Source organism: Phyllobates terribilis, unplaced genomic scaffold (assembly GCF_046119375.1).
Source record: "Phyllobates terribilis strain yellow unplaced genomic scaffold, ASM4611937v1 Scaffold_5__5_contigs__length_657084704, whole genome shotgun sequence".
Classification (NCBI taxonomy): Eukaryota; Metazoa; Chordata; class Amphibia; order Anura; family Dendrobatidae; genus Phyllobates; species Phyllobates terribilis.
In genome coordinates, this window is record NW_027362765.1 from 76,113,068 (window position 1) to 76,138,514 (window position 25,447).

At 44.4% G+C, this 25,447-nt stretch overlaps 14 non-coding genes and 1 pseudogene across 14 annotated transcripts; all 15 read right to left on the minus strand.

Moving 5' to 3' along the window:
• Positions 1–1,085: 1,085 nt before the first annotated feature.
• On the minus strand, positions 1,086–1,276 carry LOC141274696 (U2 spliceosomal RNA). Its single transcript, XR_012322966.1, has one exon. It is a non-coding gene; the product is annotated as a U2 spliceosomal RNA (small nuclear RNA).
• Positions 1,277–2,391: 1,115 nt separating this feature from the next.
• On the minus strand, positions 2,392–2,582 carry LOC141274708 (U2 spliceosomal RNA). Its single transcript, XR_012322978.1, has one exon. It is a non-coding gene; the product is annotated as a U2 spliceosomal RNA (small nuclear RNA).
• A 1,115-nt stretch (positions 2,583–3,697) lies between these two features.
• On the minus strand, positions 3,698–3,888 carry LOC141274720 (U2 spliceosomal RNA). The gene has a single exon (XR_012322989.1). It is a non-coding gene; the product is annotated as a U2 spliceosomal RNA (small nuclear RNA).
• Positions 3,889–5,003: 1,115 nt separating this feature from the next.
• Positions 5,004–5,179, minus strand: LOC141150344 (U2 spliceosomal RNA; annotated as a pseudogene).
• A 6,229-nt stretch (positions 5,180–11,408) lies between these two features.
• LOC141274732 (U2 spliceosomal RNA) lies at positions 11,409–11,599 on the minus strand. Its single transcript, XR_012323000.1, has one exon. It is a non-coding gene; the product is annotated as a U2 spliceosomal RNA (small nuclear RNA).
• Positions 11,600–12,714: 1,115 nt separating this feature from the next.
• LOC141274744 (U2 spliceosomal RNA) lies at positions 12,715–12,905 on the minus strand. Its single transcript, XR_012323011.1, has one exon. It is a non-coding gene; the product is annotated as a U2 spliceosomal RNA (small nuclear RNA).
• A 1,115-nt stretch (positions 12,906–14,020) lies between these two features.
• On the minus strand, positions 14,021–14,211 carry LOC141274755 (U2 spliceosomal RNA). Its single transcript, XR_012323022.1, has one exon. It is a non-coding gene; the product is annotated as a U2 spliceosomal RNA (small nuclear RNA).
• Positions 14,212–15,326: 1,115 nt separating this feature from the next.
• LOC141274766 (U2 spliceosomal RNA) lies at positions 15,327–15,517 on the minus strand. Its single transcript, XR_012323033.1, has one exon. It is a non-coding gene; the product is annotated as a U2 spliceosomal RNA (small nuclear RNA).
• A 1,115-nt stretch (positions 15,518–16,632) lies between these two features.
• LOC141274778 (U2 spliceosomal RNA) lies at positions 16,633–16,823 on the minus strand. Its single transcript, XR_012323044.1, has one exon. It is a non-coding gene; the product is annotated as a U2 spliceosomal RNA (small nuclear RNA).
• Positions 16,824–17,938: 1,115 nt separating this feature from the next.
• On the minus strand, positions 17,939–18,129 carry LOC141274789 (U2 spliceosomal RNA). The gene has a single exon (XR_012323055.1). It is a non-coding gene; the product is annotated as a U2 spliceosomal RNA (small nuclear RNA).
• Positions 18,130–19,244: 1,115 nt separating this feature from the next.
• On the minus strand, positions 19,245–19,435 carry LOC141274800 (U2 spliceosomal RNA). Its single transcript, XR_012323066.1, has one exon. It is a non-coding gene; the product is annotated as a U2 spliceosomal RNA (small nuclear RNA).
• A 1,115-nt stretch (positions 19,436–20,550) lies between these two features.
• On the minus strand, positions 20,551–20,741 carry LOC141274812 (U2 spliceosomal RNA). The gene has a single exon (XR_012323077.1). It is a non-coding gene; the product is annotated as a U2 spliceosomal RNA (small nuclear RNA).
• Positions 20,742–21,856: 1,115 nt separating this feature from the next.
• On the minus strand, positions 21,857–22,047 carry LOC141274825 (U2 spliceosomal RNA). The gene has a single exon (XR_012323089.1). It is a non-coding gene; the product is annotated as a U2 spliceosomal RNA (small nuclear RNA).
• A 1,115-nt stretch (positions 22,048–23,162) lies between these two features.
• LOC141274837 (U2 spliceosomal RNA) lies at positions 23,163–23,353 on the minus strand. Its single transcript, XR_012323100.1, has one exon. It is a non-coding gene; the product is annotated as a U2 spliceosomal RNA (small nuclear RNA).
• A 1,115-nt stretch (positions 23,354–24,468) lies between these two features.
• Positions 24,469–24,659, minus strand: LOC141274849 (U2 spliceosomal RNA). Its single transcript, XR_012323111.1, has one exon. It is a non-coding gene; the product is annotated as a U2 spliceosomal RNA (small nuclear RNA).
• Between the last annotated feature and the right edge of the window lie 788 nt (positions 24,660–25,447).

Here is a 25,447-nt window from a genome sequence, read left to right on the forward strand (position 1 = left end):
CCCAAGGATCCTGAAAAGTCCATTTGTGGAGATGAGCTCCTGGACTCCCGTTAAGAAGACATGTTGTCAACCTCTAGATCCCTTACATGCCTGCACTTTTCGGCTTGCTGCTGCTGCAATCCACGCGTTTTAGATCTGCATAACTCCACCTCTTTAAACACAGCACCTTCACCCCCTGCTGTTCCCACCCGCCTCAACACCGTTGGAAGGGAGGAGAACCAATTAAGGCGGGGGGTGGGGTGGAACGAGCAGCTGTCTACCCTTAGCAGGAGGGCTCCTGATTACATACCTCTCCTGCTGCTGCTGCTGCTGGCTGTCCAGCAGCAGACTGAAGGTGGCTGCTGCTGTGCACAGGTATATAAAGGCTCAGAGCCTATTATGACACGCGCAGCCAGCGTTCCATTGCCACATTCCATCTACTGCAGGCAGGATACCTGGCTGGCTGAATGTCGCTGAGAAGCTCACAGAGACCGCCATAAGCAACAGTTTAACAGAATGCCACAGACTAATCAACCAAACTTTTTGGGTTGGGTTCTCTTTTATAGTCTGCAGGCATTAAATGAAAGAAGTCAGTGTTCCAGCAGAAGGAGACAACGTTTCAGAAAAGGCATTGTAGCAAACCAAAAAAGAAATTTTAAGCGCAGCAGAGTAACCAGCGCACATACCTGTTAGCTCAGGTGAGTTTAAAAGGCTGCTGTTGATAACAAGGGCATTTGCTAAATAGATGGTGTGTGTGCAACAATATACTGAAAGGTCAATTATATTGTGCAGCTTATCTCACCACCTGTAGTTATTTAGGTGAAAGCTCCAAAATGCTTGCCTAATATGTCTGTTTATCCAAAAGGAAGTAAAAAGGGAGAGCTAGAAAGATAGCATTGCATCACATTACATGGCAATGCAATGCACAGTTGCTGAAGTTGAACCAAAATGAGCTTGTAATCTGGCTTCTGCAACTTTGAACATGAAAAATCCAATGAGGAGAAGAAAAGCAAAGCCAAAGAGTCCATCCCAAAATCCGACAAACAAGCAAAATGAACAAAAAACATTGAATTCAATTCTTTCTGATTTTAGAAACTGCATTAAAGAAGGGGTGCACCGGTCCTGGAGATACTGCAATACCAGGTCAATGCGTGGAGTGGACAGAGCAAGCTCTTTTTCCATCTCCCTGTTCTAAAAATCCATTTAATATATGGTCCCCAGATAGGGGACGTATCAGATATTAAACTGATAAGAACAGATACTACACTTGATCTTAGCCAAAAGGCCGAGAAGCGATAACCAGAATTGGTTTCAAACTACGGAGCCACCCAAGGATCCTGAAAAGTCCATTTTTGGAGATGAGCTCCTGGACTCCCGTTAAGAAGACATGTTGTCAACCTCTAGATCCCTTACATGCCTGCACTTTTCGGCTTGCTGCTGCTGCAATCCACGCGTTTTAGATCTGCATAACTCCACCTCTTTAAACACAGCACCTTCACCCCCTGCTGTTCCCACCCGCCTCAACACCGTTGGAAGGGAGGAGAACCAATTAAGGCGGGGGGTGGGGTGGAACGAGCAGCTGTCTACCCTTAGCAGGAGGGCTCCTGATTACATACCTCTCCTGCTGCTGCTGCTGCTGGCTGTCCAGCAGCAGACTGAAGGTGGCTGCTGCTGTGCACAGGTATATAAAGGCTCAGAGCCTATTATGACACGCGCAGCCAGCGTTCCATTGCCACATTCCATCTACTGCAGGCAGGATACCTGGCTGGCTGAATGTCGCTGAGAAGCTCACAGAGACCGCCATAAGCAACAGTTTAACAGAATGCCACAGACTAATCAACCAAACTTTTTGGGTTGGGTTCTCTTTTATAGTCTGCAGGCATTAAATGAAAGAAGTCAGTGTTCCAGCAGAAGGAGACAACGTTTCAGAAAAGGCATTGTAGCAAACCAAAAAAGAAATTTTAAGCGCAGCAGAGTAACCAGCGCACATACCTGTTAGCTCAGGTGAGTTTAAAAGGCTGCTGTTGATAACAAGGGCATTTGCTAAATAGATGGTGTGTGTGCAACAATATACTGAAAGGTCAATTATATTGTGCAGCTTATCTCACCACCTGTAGTTATTTAGGTGAAAGCTCCAAAATGCTTGCCTAATATGTCTGTTTATCCAAAAGGAAGTAAAAAGGGAGAGCTAGAAAGATAGCATTGCATCACATTACATGGCAATGCAATGCACAGTTGCTGAAGTTGAACCAAAATGAGCTTGTAATCTGGCTTCTGCAACTTTGAACATGAAAAATCCAATGAGGAGAAGAAAAGCAAAGCCAAAGAGTCCATCCCAAAATCCGACAAACAAGCAAAATGAACAAAAAACATTGAATTCAATTCTTTCTGATTTTAGAAACTGCATTAAAGAAGGGGTGCACCGGTCCTGGAGATACTGCAATACCAGGTCAATGCGTGGAGTGGACAGAGCAAGCTCTTTTTCCATCTCCCTGTTCTAAAAATCCATTTAATATATGGTCCCCAGATAGGGGACGTATCAGATATTAAACTGATAAGAACAGATACTACACTTGATCTTAGCCAAAAGGCCGAGAAGCGATAACCAGAATTGGTTTCAAACTACGGAGCCACCCAAGGATCCTGAAAAGTCCATTTGTGGAGATGAGCTCCTGGACTCCCGTTAAGAAGACATGTTGTCAACCTCTAGATCCCTTACATGCCTGCACTTTTCGGCTTGCTGCTGCTGCAATCCACGCGTTTTAGATCTGCATAACTCCACCTCTTTAAACACAGCACCTTCACCCCCTGCTGTTCCCACCCGCCTCAACACCGTTGGAAGGGAGGAGAACCAATTAAGGCGGGGGGTGGGGTGGAACGAGCAGCTGTCTACCCTTAGCAGGAGGGCTCCTGATTACATACCTCTCCTGCTGCTGCTGCTGCTGGCTGTCCAGCAGCAGACTGAAGGTGGCTGCTGCTGTGCACAGGTATATAAAGGCTCAGAGCCTATTATGACACGCGCAGCCAGCGTTCCATTGCCACATTCCATCTACTGCAGGCAGGATACCTGGCTGGCTGAATGTCGCTGAGAAGCTCACAGAGACCGCCATAAGCAACAGTTTAACAGAATGCCACAGACTAATCAACCAAACTTTTTGGGTTGGGTTCTCTTTTATAGTCTGCAGGCATTAAATGAAAGAAGTCAGTGTTCCAGCAGAAGGAGACAACGTTTCAGAAAAGGCATTGTAGCAAACCAAAAAAGAAATTTTAAGCGCAGCAGAGTAACCAGCGCACATACCTGTTAGCTCAGGTGAGTTTAAAAGGCTGCTGTTGATAACAAGGGCATTTGCTAAATAGATGGTGTGTGTGCAACAATATACTGAAAGGTCAATTATATTGTGCAGCTTATCTCACCACCTGTAGTTATTTAGGTGAAAGCTCCAAAATGCTTGCCTAATATGTCTGTTTATCCAAAAGGAAGTAAAAAGGGAGAGCTAGAAAGATAGCATTGCATCACATTACATGGCAATGCAATGCACAGTTGCTGAAGTTGAACCAAAATGAGCTTGTAATCTGGCTTCTGCAACTTTGAACATGAAAAATCCAATGAGGAGAAGAAAAGCAAAGCCAAAGAGTCCATCCCAAAATCCGACAAACAAGCAAAATGAACAAAAAACATTGAATTCAATTCTTTCTGATTTTAGAAACTGCATTAAAGAAGGGGTGCACCGGTCCTGGAGATACTGCAATACCAGGTCAATGCGTGGAGTGGACAGAGCAAGCTCTTTTTCCATCTCCCTGTTCTAAAAATCCATTTAATATATGGTCCCCAGATAGGGGACGTATCAGATATTAAACTGATAAGAACAGATACTACACTTGATCTTAGCCAAAAGGCCGAGAAGCGATAACCAGAATTGGTTTCAAACTACGGAGCCACCCAAGGATCCTGAAAAGTCCATTTGTGGAGATGAGCTCCTGGACTCCCGTTAAGAAGACATGTTGTCAACCTCTAGATCCCTTACATGCCTGCACTTTTCGGCTTGCTGCTGCTGCAATCCACGCGTTTTAGATCTGCATAACTCCACCTCTTTAAACACAGCACCTTCACCCCCTGCTGTTCCCACCCGCCTCAACACCGTTGGAAGGGAGGAGAACCAATTAAGGCGGGGGGTGGGGTGGAACGAGCAGCTGTCTACCCTTAGCAGGAGGGCTCCTGATTACATACCTCTCCTGCTGCTGCTGCTGCTGGCTGTCCAGCAGCAGACTGAAGGTGGCTGCTGCTGTGCACAGGTATATAAAGGCTCAGAGCCTATTATGACACGCGCAGCCAGCGTTCCATTGCCACATTCCATCTACTGCAGGCAGGATACCTGGCTGGCTGAATGTCGCTGAGAAGCTCACAGAGACCGCCATAAGCAACAGTTTAACAGAATGCCACAGACTAATCAACCAAACTTTTTGGGTTGGGTTCTCTTTTATAGTCTGCAGGCATTAAATGAAAGAAGTCAGTGTTCCAGCAGAAGGAGACAACGTTTCAGAAAAGGCATTGTAGCAAACCAAAAAAGAAATTTTAAGCGCAGCAGAGTAACCAGCGCACATACCTGTTAGCTCAGGTGAGTTTAAAAGGCTGCTGTTGATAACAAGGGCATTTGCTAAATAGATGGTGTGTGTGCAACAATATACTGAAAGGTCAATTATATTGTGCAGCTTATCTCACCACCTGTAGTTATTTAGGTGAAAGCTCCAAAATGCTTGCCTAATATGTCTGTTTATCCAAAAGGAAGTAAAAAGGGAGAGCTAGAAAGATAGCATTGCATCACATTACATGGCAATGCAATGCACAGTTGCTGAAGTTGAACCAAAATGAGCTTGTAATCTGGCTTCTGCAACTTTGAACATGAAAAATCCAATGAGGAGAAGAAAAGCAAAGCCAAAGAGTCCATCCCAAAATCCGACAAACAAGCAAAATGAACAAAAAACATTGAATTCAATTCTTTCTGATTTTAGAAACTGCATTAAAGAAGGGGTGCACCGGTCCTGGAGATACTGCAATACCAGGTCAATGCGTGGAGTGGACAGAGCAAGCTCTTTTTCCATCTCCCTGTTCTAAAAATCCATTTAATATATGGTCCCCAGATAGGGGACGTATCAGATATTAAACTGATAAGAACAGATTTTGCGTTTATATTTAAAATATCGTAGTCTTTATCTTTTCTTCAGAGCTTTAAAATAACATCTTCCATAGGTGATAGTTCCATATACTCAGGGCTCTTTTCTTTCCAAGCTTCTTCATATCCATTAGGTAGTACATATAAATTTCACTTAATGCCAGTCTTATACAATCCTTGACTTCTATATAGTCTCTTTTAAACAACAATATGTTTCTGGTCTTCCATAGAGCACTTTTAACACAACTCAAAGTGCACCATAAAACTCTCTCTTTTTCTTTCGTCATGTTTGGTAAAATCCCATATAAAACCACTTCATGGCTTAAAAAATTAAGACCAGATAAAAATTTTAAAAGCTCACCACAGTCTTTCCACACTTGCTGTGCAAAATCACAATTCCAAATAAGGTGCATAGTAGTCTCATCATTATTGCACTGATGCCTCGGGCAGGTTTGTATAGTGCTCAGTCTTCTTTTATACTGGAAATCACGAGTCGGTAAACATTCCTGCACAATCATCCAAGCTAAGTCTTTATGTTGATTCATCAGGTAAGGTGCATTTGTTAAATTCCATATTTTAGTGACTCTGCTATATGAATAATGGCTTATGGGCGTCAAAGTTTCTTTCTTTTTTAATTGCTGCAGCAGCTTCCTTGCATTCTTCAATGTCTCCATCTCAAAAGAATCTAGGCCATATAATCTGATAACTTTCTCCAGGATGGCATATTGTTGTGGAGGTGATAACAACACTGGGCTTGTTAAAGAAATGGATATCCACTTTCGCCTCCTAAAAATGTGGCCAGCTGCATATCTTAAAAAATGTGCCCAAGGGCTTGAAGCAAACATATATTTAAAACAGAGGCTAAAAAACTTGGAGTATAAAAACAGTTTGACGTTGGGAACATCCTTACCACCAAGGTGGTGCATCTTGTACATTGTTTCTCTCTTCACCTTTTCGAACTTAGAGTTCCACACAAATTCAAACAGCATTCTCTGTAATCTTCTCGCTGTAAGGTCACTTGGGGGATAAACATAACTGAGATATAACATGACAGGAAGCAGAAGGGCCTTAATAATTAAAACTTTACCTTCGATTGTTAATTTTCTTAATTTCCAAAAGTCAATCTTCTTTTGTATTTTGTCCCTTACTCCATCCCAGCTCTTCATTCCATCATTCTGTCGATCAAAAATCACGCCCAGAATTTTAATCTTCTCTGACTGCATCGGGAGATCAGGGATGGACACATCCGCCCAATTGCCACGGACAAAACAATCACATTTCTCAATGTTTAACTTAAAACCTGAGGCTTCACAAAAAAATTGGTCGTTCTTATAGCTCTCCTGAGAGCGGCAGGTGATGAACAAAAAATAGTAATATCATCCATGTAGCCCATTACCTTCACATCTCTTCCATGTCCTCCAGGGATAGGGACACCTTTAATCACTTTATCCTCTCGTAGCATAGATAAAAGAGGCTCTATTGCACATATAAATAGCACTGGGGACAAAGGGCAGCCTTGCTTCACACCTGAATGCAAAAACACTTCATTAGACAAAAATCCATTGATTAAAATTTTACTAAAAGAGTTCTTATATAAAAGTGCCACTTGCTTGATAAAAATTTCAGGGAAGCCCATTTTTTTTAAAACCAACCATAAAAAACAATGAGAGACACGATCAAAAGCCTTTTGAAAATCCAACGATAAAATTGCTAAGTCTTGCTTCCTGGATTGCTGGTACCATATGACATCGCGGATGGTATTGAGATGCTCCGCAACTCCTCTTCCTGGCACCCCACATACCTGGTCTTCATAAATAACTTTGGATAAAACTTTTTTAAAACGGTTCACTAAAATTTTGGACATCAACTTGTAATCAACATTCAACAGTGTGATTGGTCTCCAGTTTGCCAGATGGGATTTGGCTCCTTTTTTAAAAATCAGGGAGACCAGACCACTTCTCCAAGATATAGGCAGGATATCACACTTAAAAGCTTCTTTGATTACTAAAAACAAGTCGGGTTTTAAAAAATTCCAAAATTCACGATAAAATTCAACAGGCAAACCGTCAGAACCAGGGGTTTTCCCATAGGAAAAACTTTTGATAGCAGCATCTACTTCCGACAAGGTGACTTCAGTGCATAACAATTCTTGGTCTTTGCGGCTCAGACTATTTTTTAATGAATTAAGGGCATCTTCAGTAAAAGACTGGTCTATAGTTTTCTCATTAAAAAGCTGCTGATAAAACTGGTGAGCTTGGTTGAGCATACCTTCAGTTGTAGTTTCACCCTCTAATTCTGTTATCATTTCCTTAGCAGCAACTACTTTTTTAAAAAAAAATCTTGAGCACTTTTCATTTTTCTCCATCACTTCAATTTTTGAGTTATAAATTATTTCCTTACCCTTCGACTCTATACTCTTTTTAATTTCTTTTTTTGTTGCTTCAATTAAATCGTCCATTTCAAGTCCCACATCTCTTAGTTGATAACAGGTCTGCAATTTAGTAATAAGCCTTTTATGCCAAGCGGACTTTTCTCTTGCATTGGCTATGCTGACCTTGATAAAAAAACTTTTTATCTTCATCTTGCTGTATTCCCACCATTCTAGCAGAGTTAAAAATTTTTGTTGTTTTGTTCTTAAATAATTAAAAAACGCTTTAAAATCTGTTCTTACCTTAGGATCTTGTAACAATGTTGTATTTAGCCTCCAAACTCCTCTTGCCTTGACAAGCCCAGGTAATTCTAACTCTGATAGCAACATCTTATGATCTGAAAAAATGTTTGGGATTAAGACAACAGATTTGACATTCACATATTGGGACATGAAAATAAAATCAATACGATATTTAGAAGAAGAGTTCTCCCAAGTATAACCGGGATCATTACTACGGATCTCTTTCCAGGAGTCTCTAAGAAAAAAATCAGTTAACAAATCCTTTAGTTGTTTCTCTGTTTTGTCTTTTTTAGGAACGGTGGAACTCCCGCTTCTCCCTTCACCAGGCAAGACACAATTGAAATCCCCACAGAACATCAGAGGCGATGAACCAGGTAGGTAATATTGCACATCTTCAAACAACTGATGTCTCTCTTCCTTCATCGGAGAAGCATAAATGTTCAAAAGTCTAAAGTCCACACCTTTAAAACTAATATTTAAGAAAAGAGCACGTCCAGAAGAAATGTCCACAAAAGAGTTGATTTTAAAGTCATGCGACCTAAACAGCACTCCAATGCCAGAGGAACGATTTTCATTATCTCCGGACCAGATAGAGGGCCCATGAGGCCAATCTTTTCTTAAATCTGCATAATTCATATCAAAGTCAATGTTACATTCTTGCAAACAAAAGACATCACAGTCCACTGTTGACAGGTAGGAAAACAAAGCAGCCCTTCTTGTAGAGCCCCTTATACTCCTCACATTGAGCGAGGCTACTTTAATTGATGAGGTCATGATAGGATAGTTCAGGTCACACTACTGTCAGAATCAGACATAAAGCCCACCGATGTTAATGGGCTCTGCACTTCTGAGTCCGAAAAAGAAATGTTTATAGGGTCTGAAGGCCTTGGCTCCTCAGGAGGGGCAGCGGGAGCCATTGGCTTGTATTGCAGAAGACTTGGTTTTAATGGACACTTCTTGGAAGTCTCCCTGGCCACATTCTCATCAGACCTATCATCTGTTTTCCTTTTCCTACGAGTTTCCAGCTCCATTGCTTCTTCCTCCGAGCTAAATGTCCCGATTTCAGCAGAGGGACTCCCCTCCACCACCATATCACCCGGATCAGAATCAGCAGCCCAGTCCTTAGATGAAGCTTCCCTCCTCTCAGGACGGACAGGTTTCTCAGCTGGAGGTTTCTGCATAGACGTGGGCTTATGCGCAGCAGGAATAGGAGAACTGGCAGGTTTTCCCTGTGCAGCAGGCACTGAAGTGCTTGTGGACCCGCCTACAGGGGGTTGTGTTCGCACAGTAGATACAGGAGCACCGGTGGGACCCCCCTTAGCAGCAGGAGCAGGAGGGTTGGTTGGCTTCCTCTGTGCAGCAGGTGCAGACGTACCACCTGATGTACTAGCAAGCTTGGTCTGTGGAGCAGGTACTGGAGAGCTAGAAGACTGCCCCCGCGCTGTAGACGCACCCGCAGGAGCAGGAACAGCAGAGGGTTGCCTCTGCCCCCCGGGAGCAGATGGAGGCACACGGGCAGGTTGCTTTGCCAGCATTTCAGCATAGGTTTCCGCCTTTTTCTTCAAAGGACACTCCCGGAAGGAGTGACCTGGGACCCGGCAGATGTTGCACACCATCTCATTGGTACAGTCCATTGTGGCAGGTCCATGCTTGTAGCACTTCTTACAGATTGCCACCTCCTCCTTGCAGTTCTCATAAGTGTGACCGAAACACATGCATTTCCGGCAGAAGAGGGGCATGTCCGGGTAGAAGAGGCGCCCCCGCTCCCTACCGATCAGGAAACTTGACGGAGGATGACGCTGACCACCAATGCCATTTGGATCTTCACAAAATTTAACAAAAAATTTATGCTTTCCCGTCCAGAGGTTTTCCTCATTCATGACCTTGTGGGAATACCGCAGTTCTGGGAAATAGTTTTGAAGAAAGCAAATAATATTAACTAAGGGAACATGAGGGTTGCTCATCTGAACCACGAGCGGCTTCTCTCCACCGGAGTAAAGGATGACAAAGGTGAGTCCTTTAAGGTCCTCATCTGAAAGGTGCAGGTGAATCTGGCGGAAGAGGTTCTGGCACGCATACTCCGACTCCAGAGTCAAAGTGAAGGAACCGGGGCGATCTTGAAGGGCCAGGATGTCTTCCCTCTTTACTCCTAGGATCTCCAGCAGCACTCTCCTCACGAAAAACTTCAAGGTCATCTTCTCCTTGGATGCATCGTCCACTTCGATCTTGAAAGAGTTCTTGATGCGAAGGTCACCAGCTCTGGCATAGCGCACTGCGGCCGCTACTGCTGATGCCATCTTCAAAGGTAGATAGGGTCGATCGCCTTCTTGGTTTCTTTGCGTATCTGCCCCCTAAAGCAGCATGAGGCTTAAGACGGCTTTTACACTGCCGATGCCTCAAGGCCAAGGGCACGATTGGCTTAGAATCCTTCTGGCAAGATGTGGTATCTTAGCCAAAAGGCCGAGAAGCGATAACCAGAATTGGTTTCAAACTACGGAGCCACCCAAGGATCCTGAAAAGTCCATTTGTGGAGATGAGCTCCTGGACTCCCGTTAAGAAGACATGTTGTCAACCTCTAGATCCCTTACATGCCTGCACTTTTCGGCTTGCTGCTGCTGCAATCCACGCGTTTTAGATCTGCATAACTCCACCTCTTTAAACACAGCACCTTCACCCCCTGCTGTTCCCACCCGCCTCAACACCGTTGGAAGGGAGGAGAACCAATTAAGGCGGGGGGTGGGGTTGAACGAGCAGCTGTCTACCCTTAGCAGGAGGGCTCCTGATTACATACCTCTCCTGCTGCTGCTGCTGCTGGCTGTCCAGCAGCAGACTGAAGGTGGCTGCTGCTGTGCACAGGTATATAAAGGCTCAGAGCCTATTATGACACGCGCAGCCAGCGTTCCATTGCCACATTCCATCTACTGCAGGCAGGATACCTGGCTGGCTGAATGTCGCTGAGAAGCTCACAGAGACCGCCATAAGCAACAGTTTAACAGAATGCCACAGACTAATCAACCAAACTTTTTGGGTTGGGTTCTCTTTTATAGTCTGCAGGCATTAAATGAAAGAAGTCAGTGTTCCAGCAGAAGGAGACAACGTTTCAGAAAAGGCATTGTAGCAAACCAAAAAAGAAATTTTAAGCGCAGCAGAGTAACCAGCGCACATACCTGTTAGCTCAGGTGAGTTTAAAAGGCTGCTGTTGATAACAAGGGCATTTGCTAAATAGATGGTGTGTGTGCAACAATATACTGAAAGGTCAATTATATTGTGCAGCTTATCTCACCACCTGTAGTTATTTAGGTGAAAGCTCCAAAATGCTTGCCTAATATGTCTGTTTATCCAAAAGGAAGTAAAAAGGGAGAGCTAGAAAGATAGCATTGCATCACATTACATGGCAATGCAATGCACAGTTGCTGAAGTTGAACCAAAATGAGCTTGTAATCTGGCTTCTGCAACTTTGAACATGAAAAATCCAATGAGGAGAAGAAAAGCAAAGCCAAAGAGTCCATCCCAAAATCCGACAAACAAGCAAAATGAACAAAAAACATTGAATTCAATTCTTTCTGATTTTAGAAACTGCATTAAAGAAGGGGTGCACCGGTCCTGGAGATACTGCAATACCAGGTCAATGCGTGGAGTGGACAGAGCAAGCTCTTTTTCCATCTCCCTGTTCTAAAAATCCATTTAATATATGGTCCCCAGATAGGGGACGTATCAGATATTAAACTGATAAGAACAGATACTACACTTGATCTTAGCCAAAAGGCCGAGAAGCGATAACCAGAATTGGTTTCAAACTACGGAGCCACCCAAGGATCCTGAAAAGTCCATTTGTGGAGATGAGCTCCTGGACTCCCGTTAAGAAGACATGTTGTCAACCTCTAGATCCCTTACATGCCTGCACTTTTCGGCTTGCTGCTGCTGCAATCCACGCGTTTTAGATCTGCATAACTCCACCTCTTTAAACACAGCACCTTCACCCCCTGCTGTTCCCACCCGCCTCAACACCGTTGGAAGGGAGGAGAACCAATTAAGGCGGGGGGTGGGGTGGAACGAGCAGCTGTCTACCCTTAGCAGGAGGGCTCCTGATTACATACCTCTCCTGCTGCTGCTGCTGCTGGCTGTCCAGCAGCAGACTGAAGGTGGCTGCTGCTGTGCACAGGTATATAAAGGCTCAGAGCCTATTATGACACGCGCAGCCAGCGTTCCATTGCCACATTCCATCTACTGCAGGCAGGATACCTGGCTGGCTGAATGTCGCTGAGAAGCTCACAGAGACCGCCATAAGCAACAGTTTAACAGAATGCCACAGACTAATCAACCAAACTTTTTGGGTTGGGTTCTCTTTTATAGTCTGCAGGCATTAAATGAAAGAAGTCAGTGTTCCAGCAGAAGGAGACAACGTTTCAGAAAAGGCATTGTAGCAAACCAAAAAAGAAATTTTAAGCGCAGCAGAGTAACCAGCGCACATACCTGTTAGCTCAGGTGAGTTTAAAAGGCTGCTGTTGATAACAAGGGCATTTGCTAAATAGATGGTGTGTGTGCAACAATATACTGAAAGGTCAATTATATTGTGCAGCTTATCTCACCACCTGTAGTTATTTAGGTGAAAGCTCCAAAATGCTTGCCTAATATGTCTGTTTATCCAAAAGGAAGTAAAAAGGGAGAGCTAGAAAGATAGCATTGCATCACATTACATGGCAATGCAATGCACAGTTGCTGAAGTTGAACCAAAATGAGCTTGTAATCTGGCTTCTGAAACTTTGAACATGAAAAATCCAATGAGGAGAAGAAAAGCAAAGCCAAAGAGTCCATCCCAAAATCCGACAAACAAGCAAAATGAACAAAAAACATTGAATTCAATTCTTTCTGATTTTAGAAACTGCATTAAAGAAGGGGTGCACCGGTCCTGGAGATACTGCAATACCAGGTCAATGCGTGGAGTGGACAGAGCAAGCTCTTTTTCCATCTCCCTGTTCTAAAAATCCATTTAATATATGGTCCCCAGATAGGGGACGTATCAGATATTAAACTGATAAGAACAGATACTACACTTGATCTTAGCCAAAAGGCCGAGAAGCGATAACCAGAATTGGTTTCAAACTACGGAGCCACCCAAGGATCCTGAAAAGTCCATTTGTGGAGATGAGCTCCTGGACTCCCGTTAAGAAGACATGTTGTCAACCTCTAGATCCCTTACATGCCTGCACTTTTCGGCTTGCTGCTGCTGCAATCCACGCGTTTTAGATCTGCATAACTCCACCTCTTTAAACACAGCACCTTCACCCCCTGCTGTTCCCACCCGCCTCAACACCGTTGGAAGGGAGGAGAACCAATTAAGGCGGGGGGTGGGGTGGAACGAGCAGCTGTCTACCCTTAGCAGGAGGGCTCCTGATTACATACCTCTCCTGCTGCTGCTGCTGCTGGCTGTCCAGCAGCAGACTGAAGGTGGCTGCTGCTGTGCACAGGTATATAAAGGCTCAGAGCCTATTATGACACGCGCAGCCAGCGTTCCATTGCCACATTCCATCTACTGCAGGCAGGATACCTGGCTGGCTGAATGTCGCTGAGAAGCTCACAGAGACCGCCATAAGCAACAGTTTAACAGAATGCCACAGACTAATCAACCAAACTTTTTGGGTTGGGTTCTCTTTTATAGTCTGCAGGCATTAAATGAAAGAAGTCAGTGTTCCAGCAGAAGGAGACAACGTTTCAGAAAAGGCATTGTAGCAAACCAAAAAAGAAATTTTAAGCGCAGCAGAGTAACCAGCGCACATACCTGTTAGCTCAGGTGAGTTTAAAAGGCTGCTGTTGATAACAAGGGCATTTGCTAAATAGATGGTGTGTGTGCAACAATATACTGAAAGGTCAATTATATTGTGCAGCTTATCTCACCACCTGTAGTTATTTAGGTGAAAGCTCCAAAATGCTTGCCTAATATGTCTGTTTATCCAAAAGGAAGTAAAAAGGGAGAGCTAGAAAGATAGCATTGCATCACATTACATGGCAATGCAATGCACAGTTGCTGAAGTTGAACCAAAATGAGCTTGTAATCTGGCTTCTGCAACTTTGAACATGAAAAATCCAATGAGGAGAAGAAAAGCAAAGCCAAAGAGTCCATCCCAAAATCCGACAAACAAGCAAAATGAACAAAAAACATTGAATTCAATTCTTTCTGATTTTAGAAACTGCATTAAAGAAGGGGTGCACCGGTCCTGGAGATACTGCAATACCAGGTCAATGCGTGGAGTGGACAGAGCAAGCTCTTTTTCCATCTCCCTGTTCTAAAAATCCATTTAATATATGGTCCCCAGATAGGGGACGTATCAGATATTAAACTGATAAGAACAGATACTACACTTGATCTTAGCCAAAAGGCCGAGAAGCGATAACCAGAATTGGTTTCAAACTACGGAGCCACCCAAGGATCCTGAAAAGTCCATTTGTGGAGATGAGCTCCTGGACTCCCGTTAAGAAGACATGTTGTCAACCTCTAGATCCCTTACATGCCTGCACTTTTCGGCTTGCTGCTGCTGCAATCCACGCGTTTTAGATCTGCATAACTCCACCTCTTTAAACACAGCACCTTCACCCCCTGCTGTTCCCACCCGCCTCAACACCGTTGGAAGGGAGGAGAACCAATTAAGGCGGGGGGTGGGGTGGAACGAGCAGCTGTCTACCCTTAGCAGGAGGGCTCCTGATTACATACCTCTCCTGCTGCTGCTGCTGCTGGCTGTCCAGCAGCAGACTGAAGGTGGCTGCTGCTGTGCACAGGTATATAAAGGCTCAGAGCCTATTATGACACGCGCAGCCAGCGTTCCATTGCCACATTCCATCTACTGCAGGCAGGATACCTGGCTGGCTGAATGTCGCTGAGAAGCTCACAGAGACCGCCATAAGCAACAGTTTAACAGAATGCCACAGACTAATCAACCAAACTTTTTGGGTTGGGTTCTCTTTTATAGTCTGCAGGCATTAAATGAAAGAAGTCAGTGTTCCAGCAGAAGGAGACAACGTTTCAGAAAAGGCATTGTAGCAAACCAAAAAAGAAATTTTAAGCGCAGCAGAGTAACCAGCGCACATACCTGTTAGCTCAGGTGAGTTTAAAAGGCTGCTGTTGATAACAAGGGCATTTGCTAAATAGATGGTGTGTGTGCAACAATATACTGAAAGGTCAATTATATTGTGCAGCTTATCTCACCACCTGTAGTTATTTAGGTGAAAGCTCCAAAATGCTTGCCTAATATGTCTGTTTATCCAAAAGGAAGTAAAAAGGGAGAGCTAGAAAGATAGCATTGCATCACATTACATGGCAATGCAATGCACAGTTGCTGAAGTTGAACCAAAATGAGCTTGTAATCTGGCTTCTGCAACTTTGAACATGAAAAATCCAATGAGGAGAAGAAAAGCAAAGCCAAAGAGTCCATCCCAAAATCCGACAAACAAGCAAAATGAACAAAAAACATTGAATTCAATTCTTTCTGATTTTAGAAACTGCATTAAAGAAGGGGTGCACCGGTCCTGGAGATACTGCAATACCAGGTCAATGCGTGGAGTGGACAGAGCAAGCTCTTTTTCCATCTCCCTGTTCTAAAAATCCATTTAATATATGGTCCCCAGATAGGGGACGTATCAGATATTAAACTGATAAGAACAGATACTACACTTGATCTTAGCCAAAAGGCCGAGAAGCGATAACCAGAATTGGTTTCAAACTACGGAGCCACCCAAGGATCCTGAAAAGTCCATTTGTGGAGATGAGCTCCTGGACTCCCGTTAAGAAGACATGTTGTCAACCTCTAGATCCCTTACATGCCTGCACTTTTCGGCTTGCTGCTGCTGCAATCCACGCGTTTTAGATCTGCATAACTCCACCTCTTTAAACACAGCACCTTCACCCCCTGCTGTTCCCACCCGCCTCAACACCGTTGGAAGGGAGGAGAACCAATTAAGGCGGGGGGTGGGGTGGAACGAGCAGCTGTCTACCCTTAGCAGGAGGGCTCCTGATTACATACCTCTCCTGCTGCTGCTGCTGCTGGCTGTCCAGCAGCAGACTGAAGGTGGCTGCTGCTGTGCACAGGTATATAAAGGCTCAGAGCCTATTATGACATGCGCAGCCAGCGTTCCATTGCCACATTCCATCTACTGCAGGCAGGATACCTGGCTGGCTGAATGTCGCTGAGAAGCTCACAGAGACCGCCATAAGCAACAGTTTAACAGAATGCCACAGACTAATCAACCAAACTTTTTGGGTTGGGTTCTCTTTTATAGTCTGCAGGCATTAAATGAAAGAAGTCAGTGTTCCAGCAGAAGGAGACAACGTTTCAGAAAAGGCATTGTAGCAAACCAAAAAAGAAATTTTAAGCGCAGCAGAGTAACCAGCGCACATACCTGTTAGCTCAGGTGAGTTTAAAAGGCTGCTGTTGATAACAAGGGCATTTGCTAAATAGATGGTGTGTGTGCAACAATATACTGAAAGGTCAATTATATTGTGCAGCTTATCTCACCACCTGTAGTTATTTAGGTGAAAGCTCCAAAATGCTTGCCTAATATGTCTGTTTATCCAAAAGGAAGTAAAAAGGGAGAGCTAGAAAGATAGCATTGCATCACATTACATGGCAATGCAATGCACAGTTGCTGAAGTTGAACCAAAATGAGCTTGTAATCTGGCTTCTGCAACTTTGAACATGAAAAATCCAATGAGGAGAAGAAAAGCAAAGCCAATGAGTCCATCCCAAAATCCGACAAACAAGCAAAATGAACAAAAAACATTGAATTCAATTCTTTCTGATTTTAGAAACTGCATTAAAGAAGGGGTGCACCGGTCCTGGAGATACTGCAATACCAGGTCAATGCGTGGAGTGGACAGAGCAAGCTCTTTTTCCATCTCCCTGTTCTAAAAATCCATTTAATATATGGTCCCCAGATAGGGGACGTATCAGATATTAAACTGATAAGAACAGATACTACACTTGATCTTAGCCAAAAGGCCGAGAAGCGATAACCAGAATTGGTTTCAAACTACGGAGCCACCCAAGGATCCTGAAAAGTCCATTTGTGGAGATGAGCTCCTGGACTCCCGTTAAGAAGACATGTTGTCAACCTCTAGATCCCTTACATGCCTGCACTTTTCGGCTTGCTGCTGCTGCAATCCACGCGTTTTAGATCTGCATAACTCCACCTCTTTAAACACAGCACCTTCACCCCCTGCTGTTCCCACCCGCCTCAACACCGTTGGAAGGGAGGAGAACCAATTAAGGCGGGGGGTGGGGTGGAACGAGCAGCTGTCTACCCTTAGCAGGAGGGCTCCTGATTACATACCTCTCCTGCTGCTGCTGCTGCTGGCTGTCCAGCAGCAGACTGAAGGTGGCTGCTGCTGTGCACAGGTATATAAAGGCTCAGAGCCTATTATGACACGCGCAGCCAGCGTTCCATTGCCACATTCCATCTACTGCAGGCAGGATACCTGGCTGGCTGAATGTCGCTGAGAAGCTCACAGAGACCGCCATAAGCAACAGTTTAACAGAATGCCACAGACTAATCAACCAAACTTTTTGGGTTGGGTTCTCTTTTATAGTCTGCAGGCATTAAATGAAAGAAGTCAGTGTTCCAGCAGAAGGAGACAACGTTTCAGAAAAGGCATTGTAGCAAACCAAAAAAGAAATTTTAAGCGCAGCAGAGTAACCAGCGCACATACCTGTTAGCTCAGGTGAGTTTAAAAGGCTGCTGTTGATAACAAGGGCATTTGCTAAATAGATGGTGTGTGTGCAACAATATACTGAAAGGTCAATTATATTGTGCAGCTTATCTCACCACCTGTAGTTATTTAGGTGAAAGCTCCAAAATGCTTGCCTAATATGTCTGTTTATCCAAAAGGAAGTAAAAAGGGAGAGCTAGAAAGATAGCATTGCATCACATTACATGGCAATGCAATGCACAGTTGCTGAAGTTGAACCAAAATGAGCTTGTAATCTGGCTTCTGCAACTTTGAACATGAAAAATCCAATGAGGAGAAGAAAAGCAAAGCCAAAGAGTCCATCCCAAAATCCGACAAACAAGCAAAATGAACAAAAAACATTGAATTCAATTCTTTCTGATTTTAGAAACTGCATTAAAGAAGGGGTGCACCGGTCCTGGAGATACTGCAATACCAGGTCAATGCGTGGAGTGGACAGAGCAAGCTCTTTTTCCATCTCCCTGTTCTAAAAATCCATTTAATATATGGTCCCCAGATAGGGGACGTATCAGATATTAAACTGATAAGAACAGATACTACACTTGATCTTAGCCAAAAGGCCGAGAAGCGATAACCAGAATTGGTTTCAAACTACGGAGCCACCCAAGGATCCTGAAAAGTCCATTTGTGGAGATGAGCTCCTGGACTCCCGTTAAGAAGACATGTTGTCAACCTCTAGATCCCTTACATGCCTGCACTTTTCGGCTTGCTGCTGCTGCAATCCACGCGTTTTAGATCTGCATAACTCCACCTCTTTAAACACAGCACCTTCACCCCCTGCTGTTCCCACCCGCCTCAACACCGTTGGAAGGGAGGAGAACCAATTAAGGCGGGGGGTGGGGTGGAACGAGCAGCTGTCTACCCTTAGCAGGAGGGCTCCTGATTACATACCTCTCCTGCTGCTGCTGCTGCTGGCTGTCCAGCAGCAGACTGAAGGTGGCTGCTGCTGTGCACAGGTATATAAAGGCTCAGAGCCTATTATGACACGCGCAGCCAGCGTTCCATTGCCACATTCCATCTACTGCAGGCAGGATACCTGGCTGGCTGAATGTCGCTGAGAAGCTCACAGAGACCGCCATAAGCAACAGTTTAACAGAATGCCACAGACTAATCAACCAAACTTTTTGGGTTGGGTTCTCTTTTATAGTCTGCAGGCATTAAATGAAAGAAGTCAGTGTTCCAGCAGAAGGAGACAACGTTTCAGAAAAGGCATTGTAGCAAACCAAAAAAGAAATTTTAAGCGCAGCAGAGTAACCAGCGCACATACCTGTTAGCTCAGGTGAGTTTAAAAGGCTGCTGTTGATAACAAGGGCATTTGCTAAATAGATGGTGTGTGTGCAACAATATACTGAAAGGTCAATTATATTGTGCAGCTTATCTCACCACCTGTAGTTATTTAGGTGAAAGCTCCAAAATGCTTGCCTAATATGTCTGTTTATCCAAAAGGAAGTAAAAAGGGAGAGCTAGAAAGATAGCATTGCATCACATTACATGGCAATGCAATGCACAGTTGCTGAAGTTGAACCAAAATGAGCTTGTAATCTGGCTTCTGCAACTTTGAACATGAAAAATCCAATGAGGAGAAGAAAAGCAAAGCCAAAGAGTCCATCCCAAAATCCGACAAACAAGCAAAATGAACAAAAAACATTGAATTCAATTCTTTCTGATTTTAGAAACTGCATTAAAGAAGGGGTGCACCGGTCCTGGAGATACTGCAATACCAGGTCAATGCGTGGAGTGGACAGAGCAAGCTCTTTTTCCATCTCCCTGTTCTAAAAATCCATTTAATATATGGTCCCCAGATAGGGGACGTATCAGATATTAAACTGATAAGAACAGATACTACACTTGATCTTAGCCAAAAGGCCGAGAAGCGATAACCAGAATTGGTTTCAAACTACGGAGCCACCCAAGGATCCTGAAAAGTCCATTTGTGGAGATGAGCTCCTGGACTCCCGTTAAGAAGACATGTTGTCAACCTCTAGATCCCTTACATGCCTGCACTTTTCGGCTTGCTGCTGCTGCAATCCACGCGTTTTAGATCTGCATAACTCCACCTCTTTAAACACAGCACCTTCACCCCCTGCTGTTCCCACCCGCCTCAACACCGTTGGAAGGGAGGAGAACCAATTAAGGCGGGGGGTGGGGTGGAACGAGCAGCTGTCTACCCTTAGCAGGAGGGCTCCTGATTACATACCTCTCCTGCTGCTGCTGCTGCTGGCTGTCCAGCAGCAGACTGAAGGTGGCTGCTGCTGTGCACAGGTATATAAAGGCTCAGAGCCTATTATGACACGCGCAGCCAGCGTTCCATTGCCACATTCCATCTACTGCAGGCAGGATACCTGGCTGGCTGAATGTCGCTGAGAAGCTCACAGAGACCGCCATAAGCAACAGTTTAACAGAATGCCACAGACTAATCAACCAAACTTTTTGGGTTGGGTTCTCTTTTATAGTCTGCAGGCATTAAATGAAAGAAGTCAGTGTTCCAGCAGAAGGAGACAACGTTTCAGAAAAGGCATTGTAGCAAACCAAAAAAGAAATTTTAAGCGCAGCAGAGTAACCAGCGCACATACCTGTTAGCTCAGGTGAGTTTAAAAGGCTGCTGTTGATAACAAGGGCATTTGCTAAATAGATGGTGTGTGTGCAACAATATACTGAAAGGTCAATTATATTGTGCAGCTTATCTCACCACCTGTAGTTATTTAGGTGAAAGCTCCAAAATGCTTGCCTAATATGTCTGTTTATCCAAAAGGAAGTAAAAAGGGAGAGCTAGAAAGATAGCATTGCATCACATTACATGGCAATGCAATGCACAGTTGCTGAAGTTGAACCAAAATGAGCTTGTAATCTGGCTTCTGCAACTTTGAACATGAAAAATCCAATGAGGAGAAGAAAAGCAAAGCCAAAGAGTCCATCCCAAAATCCGACAAACAAGCAAAATGAACAAAAAACATTGAATTCAATTCTTTCTGATTTTAGAAACTGCATTAAAGAAGGGGTGCACCGGTCCTGGAGATACTGCAATACCAGGTCAATGCGTGGAGTGGACAGAGCAAGCTCTTTTTCCATCTCCCTGTTCTAAAAATCCATTTAATATATGGTCCCCAGATAGGGGACGTATCAGATATTAAACTGATAAGAACAGATACTACACTTGATCTTAGCCAAAAGGCCGAGAAGCGATAACCAGAATTGGTTTCAAACTACGGAGCCACCCAAGGATCCTGAAAAGTCCATTTGTGGAGATGAGCTCCTGGACTCCCGTTAAGAAGACATGTTGTCAACCTCTAGATCCCTTACATGCCTGCACTTTTCGGCTTGCTGCTGCTGCAATCCACGCGTTTTAGATCTGCATAACTCCACCTCTTTAAACACAGCACCTTCACCCCCTGCTGTTCCCACCCGCCTCAACACCGTTGGAAGGGAGGAGAACCAATTAAGGCGGGGGGTGGGGTGGAACGAGCAGCTGTCTACCCTTAGCAGGAGGACTCCTGATTACATACCTCTCCTGCTGCTGCTGCTGCTGGCTGTCCAGCAGCAGACTGAAGGTGGCTGCTGCTGTGCACAGGTATATAAAGGCTCAGAGCCTATTATGACACGCGCAGCCAGCGTTCCATTGCCACATTCCATCTACTGCAGGCAGGATACCTGGCTGGCTGAATGTCGCTGAGAAGCTCACAGAGACCGCCATAAGCAACAGTTTAACAGAATGCCACAGACTAATCAACCAAACTTTTTGGGTTGGGTTCTCTTTTATAGTCTGCAGGCATTAAATGAAAGAAGTCAGTGTTCCAGCAGAAGGAGACAACGTTTCAGAAAAGGCATTGTAGCAAACCAAAAAAGAAATTTTAAGCGCAGCAGAGTAACCAGCGCACATACCTGTTAGCTCAGGTGAGTTTAAAAGGCTGCTGTTGATAACAAGGGCATTTGCTAAATAGATGGTGTGTGTGCAACAATATACTGAAAGGTCAATTATATTGTGCAGCTTATCTCACCACCTGTAGTTATTTAGGTGAAAGCTCCAAAATGCTTGCCTAATATGTCTGTTTATCCAAAAGGAAGTAAAAAGGGAGAGCTAGAAAGATAGCATTGCATCACATTACATGGCAATGCAATGCACAGTTGCTGAAGTTGAACCAAAATGAGCTTGTAATCTGGCTTCTGCAACTTTGAACATGAAAAATCCAATGAGGAGAAGAAAAGCAAAGCCAAAGAGTCCATCCCAAAATCCGACAAACAAGCAAAATGAACAAAAAACATTGAATTCAATTCTTTCTGATTTTAGAAACTGCATTAAAGAAGGGGTGCACCGGTCCTGGAGATACTGCAATACCAGGTCAATGCGTGGAGTGGACAGAGCAAGCTCTTTTTCCATCTCCCTGTTCTAAAAATCCATTTAATATATGGTCCCCAGATAGGGGACGTATCAGATATTAAACTGATAAGAACAGATACTACACTTGATCTTAGCCAAAAGGCCGAGAAGCGATAACCAGAATTGGTTTCAAACTACGGAGCCACCCAAGGATCCTGAAAAGTCCATTTGTGGAGATGAGCTCCTGGACTCCCGTTAAGAAGACATGTTGTCAACCTCTAGATCCCTTACATGCCTGCACTTTTCGGCTTGCTGCTGCTGCAATCCACGCGTTTTAGATCTGCATAACTCCACCTCTTTAAACACAGCACCTTCACCCCCTGCTGTTCCCACCCGCCTCAACACCGTTGGAAGGGAGGAGAACCAATTAAGGCGGGGGGTGGGGTGGAACGAGCAGCTGTCTACCCTTAGCAGGAGGGCTCCTGATTACATACCTCTCCTGCTGCTGCTGCTGCTGGCTGTCCAGCAGCAGACTGAAGGTGGCTGCTGCTGTGCACAGGTATATAAAGGCTCAGAGCCTATTATGACACGCGCAGCCAGCGTTCCATTGCCACATTCCATCTACTGCAGGCAGGAAACCTGGCTGGCTGAATGTCGCTGAGAAGCTCACAGAGACCGCCATAAGCAACAGTTTAACAGAATGCCACAGACTAATCAACCAAACTTTTTGGGTTGGGTTCTCTTTTATAGTCTGCAGGCATTAAATGAAAGAAGTCAGTGTTCCAGCAGAAGGAGACAACGTTTCAGAAAAGGCATTGTAGCAAACCAAAAAAGAAATTTTAAGCGCAGCAGAGTAACCAGCGCACATACCTGTTAGCTCAGGTGAGTTTAAAAGGCTGCTGTTGATAACAAGGGCATTTGCTAAATAGATGGTGTGTGTGCAACAATATACTGAAAGGTCAATTATATTGTGCAGCTTATCTCACCACCTGTAGTTATTTAGGTGAAAGCTCCAAAATGCTTGCCTAATATGTCTGTTTATCCAAAAGGAAGTAAAAAGGGAGAGCTAGAAAGATAGCATTGCATCACATTACATGGCAATGCAATGCACAGTTGCTGAAGTTGAACCAAAATGAGCTTGTAATCTGGCTTCTGCAACTTTGAACATGAAAAATCCAATGAGGAGAAGAAAAGCAAAGCCAAAGAGTCCATCCCAAAATCCGACAAACAAGCAAAATGAACAAAAAACATTGAATTCAATTCTTTCTGATTTTAGAAACTGCATTAAAGAAGGGGTGCACCGGTCCTGGAGATACTGCAATACCAGGTCAATGCGTGGAGTGGACAGAGCAAGCTCTTTTTCCATCTCCCTGTTCTAAAAATCCATTTAATATATGGTCCCCAGATAGGGGACGTATCAGATATTAAACTGATAAGAACAGATACTACACTTGATCTTAGCCAAAAGGCCGAGAAGCGATAACCAGAATTGGTTTCAAACTACGGAGCCACCCAAGGATCCTGAAAAGTCCATTTGTGGAGATGAGCTCCTGGACTCCCGTTAAGAAGACATGTTGTCAACCTCTAGATCCCTTACATGCCTGCACTTTTCGGCTTGCTGCTGCTGCAATCCACGCGTTTTAGATCTGCATAACTCCACCTCTTTAAACACAGCACCTTCACCCCCTGCTGTTCCCACCCGCCTCAACACCGTTGGAAGGGAGGAGAACCAATTAAGGCGGGGGGTGGGGTGGAACGAGCAGCTGTCTACCCTTAGCAGGAGGGCTCCTGATTACATACCTCTCCTGCTGCTGCTGCTGCTGGCTGTCCAGCAGCAGACTGAAGGTGGCTGCTGCTGTGCACAGGTATATAAAGGCTCAGAGCCTATTATGACACGCGCAGCCAGCGTTCCATTGCCACATTCCATCTACTGCAGGCAGGATACCTGGCTGGCTGAATGTCGCTGAGAAGCTCACAGAGACCGCCATAAGCAACAGTTTAACAGAATGCCACAGACTAATCAACCAAACTTTTTGGGTTGGGTTCTCTTTTATAGTCTGCAGGCATTAAATGAAAGAAGTCAGTGTTCCAGCAGAAGGAGACAACGTTTCAGAAAAGGCATTGTAGCAAACCAAAAAAGAAATTTTAAGCGCAGCAGAGTAACCAGCGCACATACCTGTTAGCTCAGGTGAGTTTAAAAGGCTGCTGTTGATAACAAGGGCATTTGCTAAATAGATGGTGTGTGTGCAACAATATACTGAAAGGTCAATTATATTGTGCAGCTTATCTCACCACCTGTAGTTATTTAGGTGAAAGCTCCAAAATGCTTGCCTAATATGTCTGTTTATCCAAAAGGAAGTAAAAAGGGAGAGCTAGAAAGATAGCATTGCATCACATTACATGGCAATGCAATGCACAGTTGCTGAAGTTGAACCAAAATGAGCTTGTAATCTGGCTTCTGCAACTTTGAACATGAAAAATCCAATGAGGAGAAGAAAAGCAAAGCCAAAGAGTCCATCCCAAAATCCGACAAACAAGCAAAATGAACAAAAAACATTGAATTCAATTCTTTCTGATTTTAGAAACTGCATTAAAGAAGGGGTGCACCGGTCCTGGAGATACTGCAATACCAGGTCAATGCGTGGAGTGGACAGAGCAAGCTCTTTTTCCATCTCCCTGTTCTAAAAATCCATTTAATATATGGTCCCCAGATAGGGGACGTATCAGATATTAAACTGATAAGAACAGATACTACACTTGATCTTAGCCAAAAGGCCGAGAAGCGATAACCAGAATTGGTTTCAAACTACGGAGCCACCCAAGGATCCTGAAAAGTCCATTTGTGGAGATGAGCTCCTGGACTCCCGTTAAGAAGACATGTTGTCAACCTCTAGATCCCTTACATGCCTGCACTTTTCGGCTTGCTGCTGCTGCAATCCACGCGTTTTAGATCTGCATAACTCCACCTCTTTAAACACAGCACCTTCACCCCCTGCTGTTCCCACCCGCCTCAACACCGTTGGAAGGGAGGAGAACCAATTAAGGCGGGGGGTGGGGTGGAACGAGCAGCTGTCTACCCTTAGCAGGAGGGCTCCTGATTACATACCTCTCCTGCTGCTGCTGCTGCTGGCTGTCCAGCAGCAGACTGAAGGTGGCTGCTGCTGTGCACAGGTATATAAAGGCTCAGAGCCTATTATGACACGCGCAGCCAGCGTTCCATTGCCACATTCCATCTACTGCAGGCAGGATACCTGGCTGGCTGAATGTCGCTGAGAAGCTCACAGAGACCGCCATAAGCAACAGTTTAACAGAATGCCACAGACTAATCAACCAAACTTTTTGGGTTGGGTTCTCTTTTATAGTCTGCAGGCATTAAATGAAAGAAGTCAGTGTTCCAGCAGGAGGAGACAACGTTTCAGAAAAGGCATTGTAGCAAACCAAAAAAGAAATTTTAAGCGAAGAAGAGTAACCAGCGCACATACCTGTTAGCTCAGGTGAGTTTAAAAGGCTGCTGTTGATAACAAGGGCATTTGCTAAATAGATGGTGTGTGTGCAACAATATACTGAAAGGTCAA